Below are 13286 nucleotides of genomic sequence, written 5' to 3'. Positions count from 1 at the left end.
GGTTTAAATAATTCGCTCTGCTTGGTCCCAGACTCCCCAGGTCTTCAGTGATCACTGGACAGGCCTCCACTAGCTCCGTGTCTGAGGCTCCTGGACGGCAGATGTCACCTGGCATCGCTGACCCCACATGGGCGCTCACTGTGCTTTCAGCCTTCTGCTCACTGATTCTGCCTTTTAATCTGATACAGGTGGTGGAAACCTTGTCCTCAGAGCCGTCCTTGTTCAGAACCTGTGGTGAGAAGAAGATCACCACACATGCAGCCTGAGCGCGGTGGAATGAAGTTATCTGGATTCTGAAGCTGGCAGAGTTTTGTCCACCGCCAGGGCCCTACAGCAGCCTGATCCTTCTATCTGCAAATGCCAATTCCCACCAGCTCTGCCCCCAGGCCTCTACTTTTGGCCTCCATCCTAACTGATAACTTGAAGACTTTTTCCTGCTTAAAGAAATCTCTGTTCATCACTTAGAAAGAACAACCCAGAGCTGAGGGATCATCTAGGTTTCATCATACACCATGGGTCTCACTTCTCCCACTTTGGAAAATTAATTACATTGTCTGAGGCATAGAGAGAATTTCTAACCAGGGCTCCTTGTTCGGCTATAAGCCACAGTGTAAAGCCTGACCCAGCCAGGATGGAGCCCGTGCACCAGGCATAGCTGTGCTGTCCCGGAGCCTTGCTGATGTGCATGCTCTGGTTTTGTTCCTGATGCTCTGACTCTCTGACCTGAAGCTGTGATCCCAGGGGACACGTCTGGGTTCTCCTCATTGGCGCATGCCAGGTGGTGCAGAGACGGAGCTCTCCCCCGCACCCCCCCGTGTCTGGAGCCCCAAGCAAGCCCACACTCTGTGCCTTTGCCCCTGTGGCATCTGGGGGCGGGTAGCCTTCCTCACACACGTGTCATAAGAACGACCAAACCAGGAGCGTGTGCTGGTACAAAATACGAAAGGCAGCCCTGAGCCACAGCAGCCTCTACAGCAGCAGCCATCAGCATTGATGTATTGATATTCGATTCCAGAAAAGCACACCTAGAAAGCTGAACCCACGATGGCCACCCAGCAATTGTGGAAAAGGGTGGCCTTTCTGGGCTGAGCCTGGCTTTCTTGATTCCACTATCATTCAGCAAAAGTTTGCTGATGACCACGATGTGTCCTGTGAAAAGCTGGGAGAACATAATGATGAAAAAGACGCAGAGCTCTGTTATCAAGATGCTCAGAGATCGCTGAGCCATATTCTCGTGTGGTCAAGGTACCTGCCTTCCAGGAGGGCTGGGGCCTACAAAGCCAGCCTGCTGAAGGGACAGAGGAGAGAACTGACCCAGCTGAGCTGGGGGGTCCAGGATGGCAGCGTCAGGAGAGGGTGGTGGAGGAGATAAGGTCACAATGACTCTAATTGGATGACTCAGCATTTTCCTGAAGGGTTGAAGTCCACAGAATTCTGTGTGTAGCCAGCACCCTGCCCTGCAGAGGGCTTTGCCAGACGGGTGTGAGCTTGCATGAATTCCTGGTTCTGTAGGCATCGGAGGAACAGATCCTGACCAGGGGTGAGGGGATCCTTTTCCAGCAGCCCCAGACACATGACCAGGAAAGGGTCCCTGCACACCTGCTGCCCCCGAAGCAGGTGTTGACAGCCTTTCATTTACTGGGAATGTGCAGCCCCTCCTCCATCAACTCTGGACCCCCCCCTCCCTCCTGGCCTGATAGCTCGTACCTGAGCAGCTGATGCTCCAGACAGTGTGCCTTCTGGAGTCTTGCCTATGAAGTAGACCCTGATTCCCTTTTGAAGAATAGTCTTCCTTACACACAGAACACAATAATTTTCCCCAATATGGAGTCCTGCTTTCCCCTCCAGGAGGTCTGTTAACTCACACAAACCTACAGGAGGCGGCTGACTTGGTGAGCACCCCTCCCACTGCCAGGCCGCCTATGGCTGGTGGCTGGTCTAATGTCACTCTTGCTTCTCCGTGGCCTTGCATTGCCCACCGTGGATCCGCTAGTTAAAACACCAGCTTTGCCACATGCTTTTCAAGGCCTTTGAGACTTCTCCTCAAAGGCTTTATCCTGACCACTTCCTTGGGATTCCACAGAGGCCTCAGGACCCCTGGCTGCTGGCTTCCATCACACCTGGGGCCGACAGGTGACCCACTCAATATGGGCTCTGACAGCACGTGGGCATTGAACTGCCCTTCTTCCACCCGACAGCAGCCCTTTCTCTTTCCAGCCTCAGCTTTTCTTTGCTATTGAGCCTTTGGAAGTCTGCTGTCATTTATCCTCAAAACATCCAGGGGGCACAGGTCACTATAATTGTCCAAGGTCACAGAGGGACTGGCCAAGGTGATGGGAGGTGAGTGATTTGCCCCAAATTACCTGGTAGGAGTGTGGACACTGGTGTAAAATTGTTCCCCTGAATTAGATTAAGCATCAGTGTTGAGTGTTCCCTACCTTCATCTCCTCACCTGGGGCTGGCTCCTTGCTATTTGATAAGATGACTTTCTATCCGCCCTACCTTTAATCCATCTTTAAAAAGGATGGAATAGATTGGGTGTACACCTTATTTTAGCTTTATTTGTAGTCTTACTTTTTAAGTTCTTTGCTCTGGGCATTGTAATTGGAGAGGCACTTACTACCTTCCATTTGTAATTCGTATTAATTTAAAATCTGTGAGGCAGAAAAGGCCCAGATCATTATCAATATTCTAACACCCACAGAAAACTTAGTCAGGCAGCTTCCAGTTATAAATCCTCTACTCGAGGAGATATTTGTTGTTGGCAAAGATGATCCTGATGTAATGGAAGCATTTAATGTAGAAAATGTTGCTCTATTTCTCTTCATAATGGCACCAGACAACCAGGGCGGCAAGGTGGGGGGAGAAGCTGGAGAGGAAGGCTGCCCAAGAAAAGCAATGTGTTGGCTGGGCTGATCAATAAGAAGATTAAGTTAACCCAGTAGAGGACTTATCAATCTTCTTATTGATCAGTTTAGCAAACGTATTAGTATGCTGTTGCAGCGTTGCAGGGCTGTCCTGGTGGCATTTCATCAAGTCCGGGGTAGACCAGCTATCCCAGCTTGGCTGGGGGACCTCTCCTTACAGCTCATTCACCAACAGAAAAGGCCACCTCTCCTCTGTTCCTGGGCATGATTGTCCCCAGAGAAAGAGGCTGATGGAGAAATTCAAGTGGGATTAGGTAGGCAGCTCTTAGAAGCTGGCTTCAAATTCAATCAACAAGTTCTTATTTGGTAAGAATTCCGGTGACTCAACTTTTTTTTAAAAAAAAAGGATAAAGTGAGCTTTTATTCATTGAATATCTAGTGAAAACTCAAAGAAAATTATTTTAAGTCTTCACATTTGTGAGAGACCCAGTTGTGGTCATTTAACATTCCTTATACGGGCGTCAGAGAAATAGATTAATGTTCATCTTCAGCGTAAATGCTTTCACATTTTATTCTTTAGAAAAGTAATGTTTTGAAATTATTTGGACAAATGTCAAATAGTTTATTTTGAATCACTTGTATGAAATAATGAAGAGGTTTTGAAGTGATATTTATGTACCTTAAAAATTGTTATTTATTCATTCAATAAATATTTACTGTACATAAAGTCCAAATCTTTCCTCTTCTGCTGTAAGACCATCTATTCTGTACAGCTGATGGTCAACCCCTCCAAGGGCAGGAGAATGGAACAGAGTCCGATGACATCATTTCCCTGAGCTGCAGTGAAGCTTTGCTCTGTACTCATTCACCACAGTGAGAAAACAGCAAATCCTGAGCCTAAATATTCCCAATTAAGAATATCTGTCCCTTGAGTAATTTTATTGTAAAAATAAGTTCCCTTTCTAACTAATTCCATAATTGTTTGCCTCATTCCACCTCATTTCATAAAGGAGAAGTACTTGCCCAAGATCAGTTACCTCTTATTTCCCTTCAAAACGTTTAGAACTGGAGTTCCATTCCAGAGGGACTTGGATGACATCACATCTTAATGTATTAGAGACGGGATAAATGTACAGTGCACCTTGCAGGGGGAAACGTGCTTAGCTACAAGGAAGAAAGAAATGTTGTCTATTTCTCTGAGGAACTCTTGGCCCCTCTGGGGAATTCTTGTGAAAATCCTGGGGAGAGGAGTCAAATGCCAGAGGGTGTGGACAGTGAGGTTTTGGAGAGAACCCCGGATGGAGACAGGGACAGCCACCTGTGATTATTATGTCTTCATCTCCTGTAATTTATTGCCTTCAATGGAGAAAATTGGGGGGGGGGTTCATTTATTTGTTAACTTATCCAAAAATATTTATGGAAAGCTTCATATTTTGCCAAGAATTGGGGCTGAAAGATGAAAATACATGTTCTGTGCCTTCCCCAAATCCAGAGTCTAGACAGAGAGTAGGCGTGTGTTGCTGTGCCCATTTTGGGGGAACAGGGACCTCTTTAAGGTGTGTCACTTCTTTGTGTGGGTGTAGGGACCATCGAACACCTTGCAGCAAGTTGTCCTTATGGGAGACCTCACTGCAGTGCCCTCCATTGGTTGTGTGAAAGCAAGGCAGAAATCATCCTTTTTCTAGAGAAAGGGAAAAACAATGTAACTTTGTCCGGTTTTGGGAAATGTACCATTTGATGTGCTGGCCTATGCAGGAAGGTGGAGTTGGGACAGGTAAGCAGGAGGGATGCTGACCTTCCAGGACCAGCCTGGGACTCTGATCCTTCCCAAGTCTATTTTAGGGTGTGTAGTATAGATGGCCACAACATACTCAGTTTGCCTAAATAGAAAAGCAAGATGAAAGATCCCTGGCCACACACCTCTCTGGGCAGGACTGGGCCTGGTCTGGTTGAAGTGGCTCTGAGGTCTGCAGTAACGTTGGATCCTGGCTCATCTATGGAGACTGTGCATGGCTCTTTCCTTCAGGACAACTCAGCTCTAATTCAAGTCCTAAAGGACACTTTCCAGCTAACCTGGAAACCAGGTGGAGTCCTCATATGCAGCAAGCAGTTTTCAAGACACAGCAAGAAATAGTACTTTCCTCAGCTTCTTATACCAGAAATTATGAATTCGTTTCCATCTTAAGATATAGCATTTAGGGGAAACAATCATTTTAGGGTTTTCTGATACAGATTGTTAGTTTTGTAAAGCTGGTTATATACACAGCAAATTTTTAGCAAAGGAAAACATGAACTTGAATCATAGAGCACTGCTTACCAAAGGGTGGTTTGCAAGACTGCTAGGATCAGATTCAAATAATGAACTAGCTACAAATTTTGATTTCTAGGCCCTGCCCCAGAACTAATGAATAAAATATCTAGGGTTAGGGCCCAGAAATACTGAATTTTAACAAGTCCTCATAGTAATTCTTATGCCCCTTAAAATCTTAGGGGTAATTTAACAGGCTTGCTTTAAATTTGTTGACCATTATCAATATATTATCAAAGTTTATATATAACTTGTTTATATCATTATAAAGTATATATAAACACACACATATGGTTATAAATCTGTCAGTTTAGAACATACAACCTTCGTGTGACTTGCATGGAAACCATGTCTTGGAGCTTGAGTCCTAGATGTCTTTAACCCAACACTGACCTGCAGTAAGTATATAGTTAAAACCTCAGACAATTTTCATGGAGGTCTGGTGGAGACTAAAGAGTTAAGTCTGAGCCCCAGGTTTGCATTACTTAGAATCCAAACACGATTTGTGCCCTGGTGGATGGGGACTAAACACTCAGACAGAAGGAAGTGAAATACCTGAGAGGACCTTGTAGGCATCACAATGGGTCCACCTGCACTGGGAGATTCTATGTAGAACTCACTACCTGTGATGAAACCCAGATGTTCTTGTGAAGCTGAGGCCGTGTGTCTTTCGTGTAGGGCATGTCCCTAGAAGTGGGTGGACATAGAATTTGGGAAAGCACGTGCCTGGGAAAAGGGCGCTGCAGAGGCATCTTAGAGTGGCTTCTGTGAAATGAAAATTCTGTTTCCATTTGTAGATTTGACATGTAAAAATTAATCCAAGAAGGACACCCACACATATGAGATACATTAGTTTCTGAATGAGGTGGCGCTTTCTAACAGTTTCTCCAGGATGGGAGGCCCTGCCTTCCTGTCTGAGAATAGAGTGGGCAGCTGCCTACCTCCAGGCAAATTAAGCCTGGGTGGGTTCGCTGAAGGCCGTGACCTTTGTGGTTCCTTCTAAAGCTAAGAGTAATCTGGGTCTGTTCAATGATAGGTGGATAAAAGCAAAATTTCATCCAAAAGCCCCTGTTTACATCTTGGGTAGCCAACAAAGCAGTGAAATCAGTGGCTCAAGAAAGCCAAAGGTTTAGAAACATCATCTCCAAAGCCGCTTCTTACTGAAATACCTGGACCTGACAAAACAAAACTTTTGTCTCCGGCTCAGGAGATTTCCATCTGTCATTCCGACCGCGAGGCAACCCCAACCTGCAGACAAAGCTTGTGGGCTGTCAGCTGCTTTCCCAAGCTGGGACGGCGTCGAGCATTGATGCTTCCCTGCTCTTTCCCTCTGTTCCCCTTTGGGGTCAGCATCACACATTTATGGAATCACTAACTGTGTTGAAGAGGGTAGCTTTTGAGCAGGAAATGGAGTTTTTCCCTTTGCTCAGAGTTAATTGGCCATAAGGGGCCCAGGTCTGCATTGTGGTCTCATTAGTGTCAAGTTTTAGCTAAACGACCTAACTGACGCACGTCCAGAGCCACCATCCTCATCCGCCAGGCGGAGGAGTGTTGTCCGTAGACCCATCTACATCGTGGTGGCTGGAAGTCAGGAAGCCATTGGTCTGAGGAGAACATGGTCCTTTCCAAATTGGCTCCAGCCTTTGTAAGACTGTGGTGCTACCTGCACTGACTTGAGCTTCTCACCTGCCGGCTTAACCCAGGTGAGTCTCCTGTGGCTCCCCAGCAGCCCCTGAGAACGTGGACATGCAATGTGTGGACGTGAGGACGGCAGTGACCGTCACCTGCTCTGTGCTCACACACCTGAAACAGCCAGGGGGTGAGAAATAAGTTGTGACTTACCTATAAGTGCTCCTCATTTAGAAAGAAGAAATGGTAAGATTATAAACACCCACAAGTAGCTAAGTGTCAGGAGGGGCCATCTCAGCCTGGGCTCCTTGGAGAGCTAGGGCCGGCAGAGTTGTGTGCAGTTGTTTGCTGGGGTGAGCTGGGGGCCGGGTCAGTAGGGAAAGAGGAGACAGGACGGTGTGGGGAGAAGTGACCTGCTCTGTGGTGCAAGACGAGGTCTCACCGATGCTGGAGCTGGATGACCCTCAGACTCCTCCGAGCAGCTGGGTCTTGTCTTCTTTCACGGCAGGCGATTGGTGGCCCCTGGAAGGGGCGAGACCTTGGGGCAGGCAATCCTCTAGGCTGTTTGTTAGCAAGGGATATTCCCAGCATCCCATGGGGATAGATGCCTCAGCCCTGAAGAGAGGTATGGGTGGAGGATCCTAGGATCCCCTACGGGCATCACCCAGTCCAATATTCCATCCGATGGAGGAGTCCCCGTACCATTCCTCTGACAGACGGTCACCCAACACCTACCGGAAACTTTCCAGTCCCCTTGGCCACTCAGCTTATTTTCTTTTAGCCTAATTATGGAGCTATCAAACGTTGTCTTCCTTTTATCCAGCAAAATATGCCTTTTTATAATTTTCACCTATTACTGATATACATACAAGAAGGGGCAATTAAAAAGCCACCCGTTTGTCTTCTTTCTGTCATAAAAAAAATCTATTTCTTCGTTCCATCCAGAGGTCTTTAAATAATCAGGGAGAGTCATCACAACCCTTGACTAATTTTCTTTTCTTCTCTCAGCTAAGCAGATACTACGGTGTCCTGAGAGCAGACGCACAGGAGTGAGGACAAACTAAGGAAGAAAAGGTCTTTGAGAAATCTTCAAAATCACTTAGCCCAGGAAAACTTTGGGGAGAAAGAGAGAGTGATGGTTGAAGTCGGGCTCCCGTCTGGGGGGAACACGTTCCTCGGGCGTGATTCTGACCTAATGACCTGGTGCTCAGCAAGGAGGGGGGCAGCTGAGGTTCCCCAGATCGATATCAGACTCGCAGATGTTTGCCAGAAGCTCGTTCAATGACAAGCCATTCCTGCCTGCCTTAACCAAGGCCACCTCCTCTCACTGCTGCCCTACTTCCCTTTCTGAGGCTCACAAGGCAGCTGGGCACGTTCACACTCTTTCTGGCTGAAACATCTGCTCTGCAAAGCAGGTATCCTGGGAGGCAGGGGGCATAAAACTGGAAAACTCAAAAAAGAAAAACAAGAAACGATAGATTCTACCTCCAAGGCACAGGATAAGGCCCTCTTCCTCCAGGCCAGTATGAACAAGTTCCTCCAAAGGGAGGGTCTGGGGTGTCCCCTGCCATCCCCAGGCCGACCCTGTGTAGCGATCTGTCCTTAACACAGGCGGAAACCATCTGGGAACATCAGTCGTTAAAGGTTTGATGTCCAGGGAAAAATAAAAATGCAGGTAGCATATCTGACCTAAGTTTCCTCATCTGTACGATGAGGTGATCCTCAGGGCTTCCACTCATATAGAGGGAAGTATAAAAATATTTAAAAATAGGTCACTAGTATCAGGTAGGAAAAGAAAATAAACCCTTGAACAGACCATATCTAAACCCAGAAGTTACATAATATTATTAAGCAAAATAAATTATTTCTAGCTATTAAATAATGTTTTTATTTTTGAGACGTGTGCTTTTTAAATTTTACTTATTATTTTTAAGTTTTATTATTTATTTCTTTCAATTTGGAGGCATAAGCCTCGTCCTGTTCTTTATGCTGGCTGCCACCCGCTCTGTGAAGCCAGTGGGAGAACCACTCTCATTTCTACTTACAGATCCCAAGGGAAGGGTTCTGACTGGCCGGCTTGAGTCAAGCATCCAGCCAGGGAAGGCACGAGCTGACCTGTGCCAGGCTTCCCTCTGAGCCCCTCACTCACCGTTGCAGAGGGACATCCTCCTGGTTGGGGTGCAGGTGGGCCATGGCCAGCACACACTGGTACTTAAATTTTGGAAGCGCTTCTATGACAGTTGGCAGATAGCAGCTGCCGTGAGGCCTGGGATGTCACACCTCAGCCAGTGGGACCTCCAAAGCCCCCAGACCTCCTCACCACCCAGCAACCAGAGGGATACATGATCTGGCGTCCAGGCATCAGTCCTCTGGTTGATCAGCGGCCAATGTGCAGGACATTTGTTTGTTTACTGCTCCCCCAGGAATAGGGGTGTTGTGGGGAGGGAGCTTAGGTGGATAGGGTGGTTGTCAGTTTCTAGAAGAGCCGAGTTGGGGTGAAGCAGCAGACAAACAAATGTTTCCAGGACACCCATCCAGCTGACCTGAGGTGACCAGCGGGGTCTCCAACAAGCTTTTTGCCTCTCTAAACCTCTGCTTCATCATGGGTCAGGGGGCAGAATTCCATTCGACCCTGTGGTATGTACAGCACTTGGCATACAATAGGCTAAAATAAGTGATCATCCGGAATGTGGGTTTTAGCAACCAGGAACTCCCTCCAAAGAAAACCATATGGAAAATATGTCTCTCTGCCGTCCCACTATTATTGGAAAACGGTAGCACTAATTCTATCAGAAACTTGAAATAAGTGAGAATATTATCAATAACCTGAAACTATTGGAGTGATATGAATTAATTCATTTAATTTAATAAATTATCTTCAATCTAGAAATAGAAACTCTGACTCTCTTTACATATTTGATCATATGAATAAAGATACGTTGATATCTTCTAATGCTCCAAAGTATATGGATAATGTTTAAATAAATGGGTCATTTTAGTGGCACATTTAAACACTTTTGGATATAGTTGATTGTTCAAATTGTAAAGTATGGTATAAGTAGATTGTATTAAATTTTATAATGCAAAAAACAACCATCCTTGCATCATGACAAACAAGTCTATAAATTCAAGACAAAACTCAACGGAAGTCAATATAGCAGTGATTGTTCTGCCCCCGCTGGGTAGAGCCATAGTGAGGAGGCCCATTTTTACAGCTGCTCCAGTAAATAGCACCACCACTGCCCCGAGAACTCAAGCCAGAACCGTTGGTCCTCCCCCTTCCTCCCCACTCACGTTCATTACACCTCTCTGTTGTGTTGCCACCGCCATTGATCAGGGTAACATCTTCTCATTTAAATCAGGGAACAACCTCTTAACTACACTTCCTGTGTTCACACCAAGCCCCGCGATCTCCTCTCATACATGAAACATCTGTCAGACCATGATGCTCCCACATTTGCGTTTCTTTTGCATTTTGGATTAAGTCCGTCTCCCTGCTGTGACCTGCAGAGCATGGGAGGTGTGACCACCATGGGAGGTGTGACCACCATGGGAGGTGTGACTGCTGTCTCCCCTGTGACACCCTTGGCCCTCCAGCCCAGAGCAGCCTCCTCCTGCCACATCCCACCTCACCACCTTCCCTCTTCTGGGCAAGGCAAGCTCCTCCTCCATCCCAGCGCCGAGCCCCAGCGTAACTCCCAGGAGCTGCCCACCTGAACTGGCTCCCGTGGCTAGGCCATCTCTACACCCTGGCTGCGTTGTCCTCAGCACTCCTCACAAAGCACATTGGCATCTGGGTTGGCTGCTTCATGGGCTTGTTCTCTGTCCCTCTCACTAGAATCTAAATGTCCTGGGGGCAGAGTTTGCCTGTTTAGCTACTACCAAATATTTGATTACTTGCACAGCAATTGGAACCTGGTAGGGAATTAATGACTCTTTACCGAAAGAATGATTTCAAAAGCTGAGTGCAAAATAAGCACGTAATTACAATTACTACAAGTGCAACGAAGGAAGAATGCCTGATCTTATAAGGAGGTGTAGCAGTCACTCTGTGCTCAAAAGCTTGAAATCTCATTGCTTACTTACACGTGTTAAAAAAAAAAAAAAGCACATTTTTAACAAGCTAACCCTGATAATTAAGTAATCGATGTTTGCCAAGCATGGTTGTAGATCAACAAGATGTAATAATAAGTAAATTCATGCAAAGCACCTGTGGGCCACAGACACCCATTCTGGTGTAGGTTCTCCAGAGATGTATGGATGTTTCTCATTTAAATGAGTGCACTCCAGCAAGCTATCTTCAAATTCTTCTTGAATCTTGTGACAATTTTTTGGTTTAGGGAAGATCTGCCCTATACAAACAGTGAGAGATTTTTGTAGTATTCTAGACACAAACAGAAATAGCACTAACAAAAGACCATAATAATATTAATTTGCTAGAGTGTAGCACAGTCATAAAGAGGTTCTTCATGGCCATCTCCTTCAAATTTATTACTACAAATCTAGAGACCCAGGTAATATTACCCCAGATGTTAACTAGCCATACTGTCTGGACTAAGTTGGTCGCAACGCTTTTGTTTGTAGAATAATGAGGATTCTAAAGATTAAGACCAGACATTAGGGAAGTATTATAAATAAACTAACATTTTAAAAACACATCTAACTATTTTAATGCAAATTCATGTTAGAGGAACAGAAAACATAGGCATATGCCTTTGTAAAGTATTTTATTTTTCTTTTGTAAATAAAACATTATTTCAGAGATAACATCTACCACTTTTACAGAAGATGCCAGAAACATAAGGCAAAATTAAGCAGACATTATGTTTATTGAGCAAATAATGAGGCTTCAGACTTGTAAGGGATAAAACTAGCTTTCTCTCTGAAAAATTGAGCTCTTTTTAAATTAGGACATCAGCTGAGGACTTCTTTAATCATAGACAAAGGAGGGTGTTTTAATAATATGCAACGTTATTCATTCACAAGTGTTTATGGATTGCGTACAATGTGTTAGACATTCGTCTTGATACTGGGGATGCAGTAGTGGATGAAAGTAGCAGATTCTCCTGCCCTGCCCATCAGGAGCTGACATCCACATGGAGAACTGTAAGAGCAAGCAGTCCTGGGCACTTCCATTGCACCAAGAACTTTACATGACTAACTCATTTGTATGTGCAAGTACTCTTTTATTATCCCCAGCTTTTAGATGAGACACTATGGCACAGAGAGTTCAATAACTTACCTGTGGTCACAGAGTTAGTACCCAATCCAGCACTCTTCTTCTGGCTGATACTCCTTTGTGTAGTTAACCAATACTTACTGAGCTCCTGCTATGTGCCAAGCACTGTACTAGACACTTGGAGATCCCTGGTGAATTAGACAGAGAAAAATTCTGCTCCCACTTGGTCTTATGGCATTTTAGAGCCACTACTGTGCATTGCTCTCATCATGGTGATATCAACTGACAACTCAGTGGATGCTTTGCTTATGCATGGAGGTGGGTGCCTAACCCAGGGGTAAAGGGATGTTTTTGAAACCAAACTGCAATTAGGATATTGACATTGTATAATGACCTCACTTTCAAATTTTCCTTTATACCTAACTGACAAAATCCCTATGATCATATAGAATGTACTAGGAGAAGACTCTAATGATCCCAAATAACTCAATCTTCTCCTCAATAGTATAAGTTTATGAGGATTTTATCTCTCTGACTCCTGAGGAGGTAGAGGATGGTAAATTAGGAAGTTGGAGTTTACTTCAGGGGATGGTAGACAGAATAATGGCCCCCAAAGACATCTACATTCTACTTGGGAACGTGAATATATTATGTCACGTGGCAAAAGGGATTAGGTTGCAGATGGAATTAAGGCTGCTAATCGAATAACCTGGACATCCTGGGTTATCCGAGTGGGCTGGATATAGTCACGAGGGTCCTTATAAGTGAAAGAGGAAAGCAGGATGGTGAGACTCAGAGAAGGAGATGGGACAGAAGAAGAGGTTGGAGATGAGATTGCTGGCTTTGAAGACGGAAGGGGCCATGAGCCAAGGAATACGGGTGCTATGATCTAAATATCTGTGTCTCCCTCCCAAATTTATATGTTGAAATCCCAAAGTGATTGTATTAGGAGATGGGGCCTTTGGAAAGTGATTAGGTCATGAGGGTGGATCCCTCCATGAATGGGATTAGTACCCTTTTAGAAGACACCTCACAGGGCTCCCCTGCCCTTTCCACCATGTGAAAATACAAGAAGTCTACAACCCAGAGGAGAGCCCTCCCCCGACCCTGCTGGCATCCTGATCTCAGACTCCATCTTCCAGAACTGAGCAATACATTTCTGCTGCTTAGAAGCCATCTCGTCTGATCATTTTACTCCCCTTTGCATACTTTCTTCTGTATTTGGGGTCATATTTTTCCTCTTTAGTGGTTTAGGGTAAATTTGCTTCTGTTCTAATCTCTCATGCTTCACTGACTACTGTCA

This window comes from Lagenorhynchus albirostris, chromosome 3, assembly GCF_949774975.1.
Source record: "Lagenorhynchus albirostris chromosome 3, mLagAlb1.1, whole genome shotgun sequence".
In the NCBI taxonomy this organism is placed as follows: Eukaryota; Metazoa; Chordata; class Mammalia; order Artiodactyla; family Delphinidae; genus Lagenorhynchus; species Lagenorhynchus albirostris.
This window is presented reverse-complemented; position numbering follows the sequence as displayed.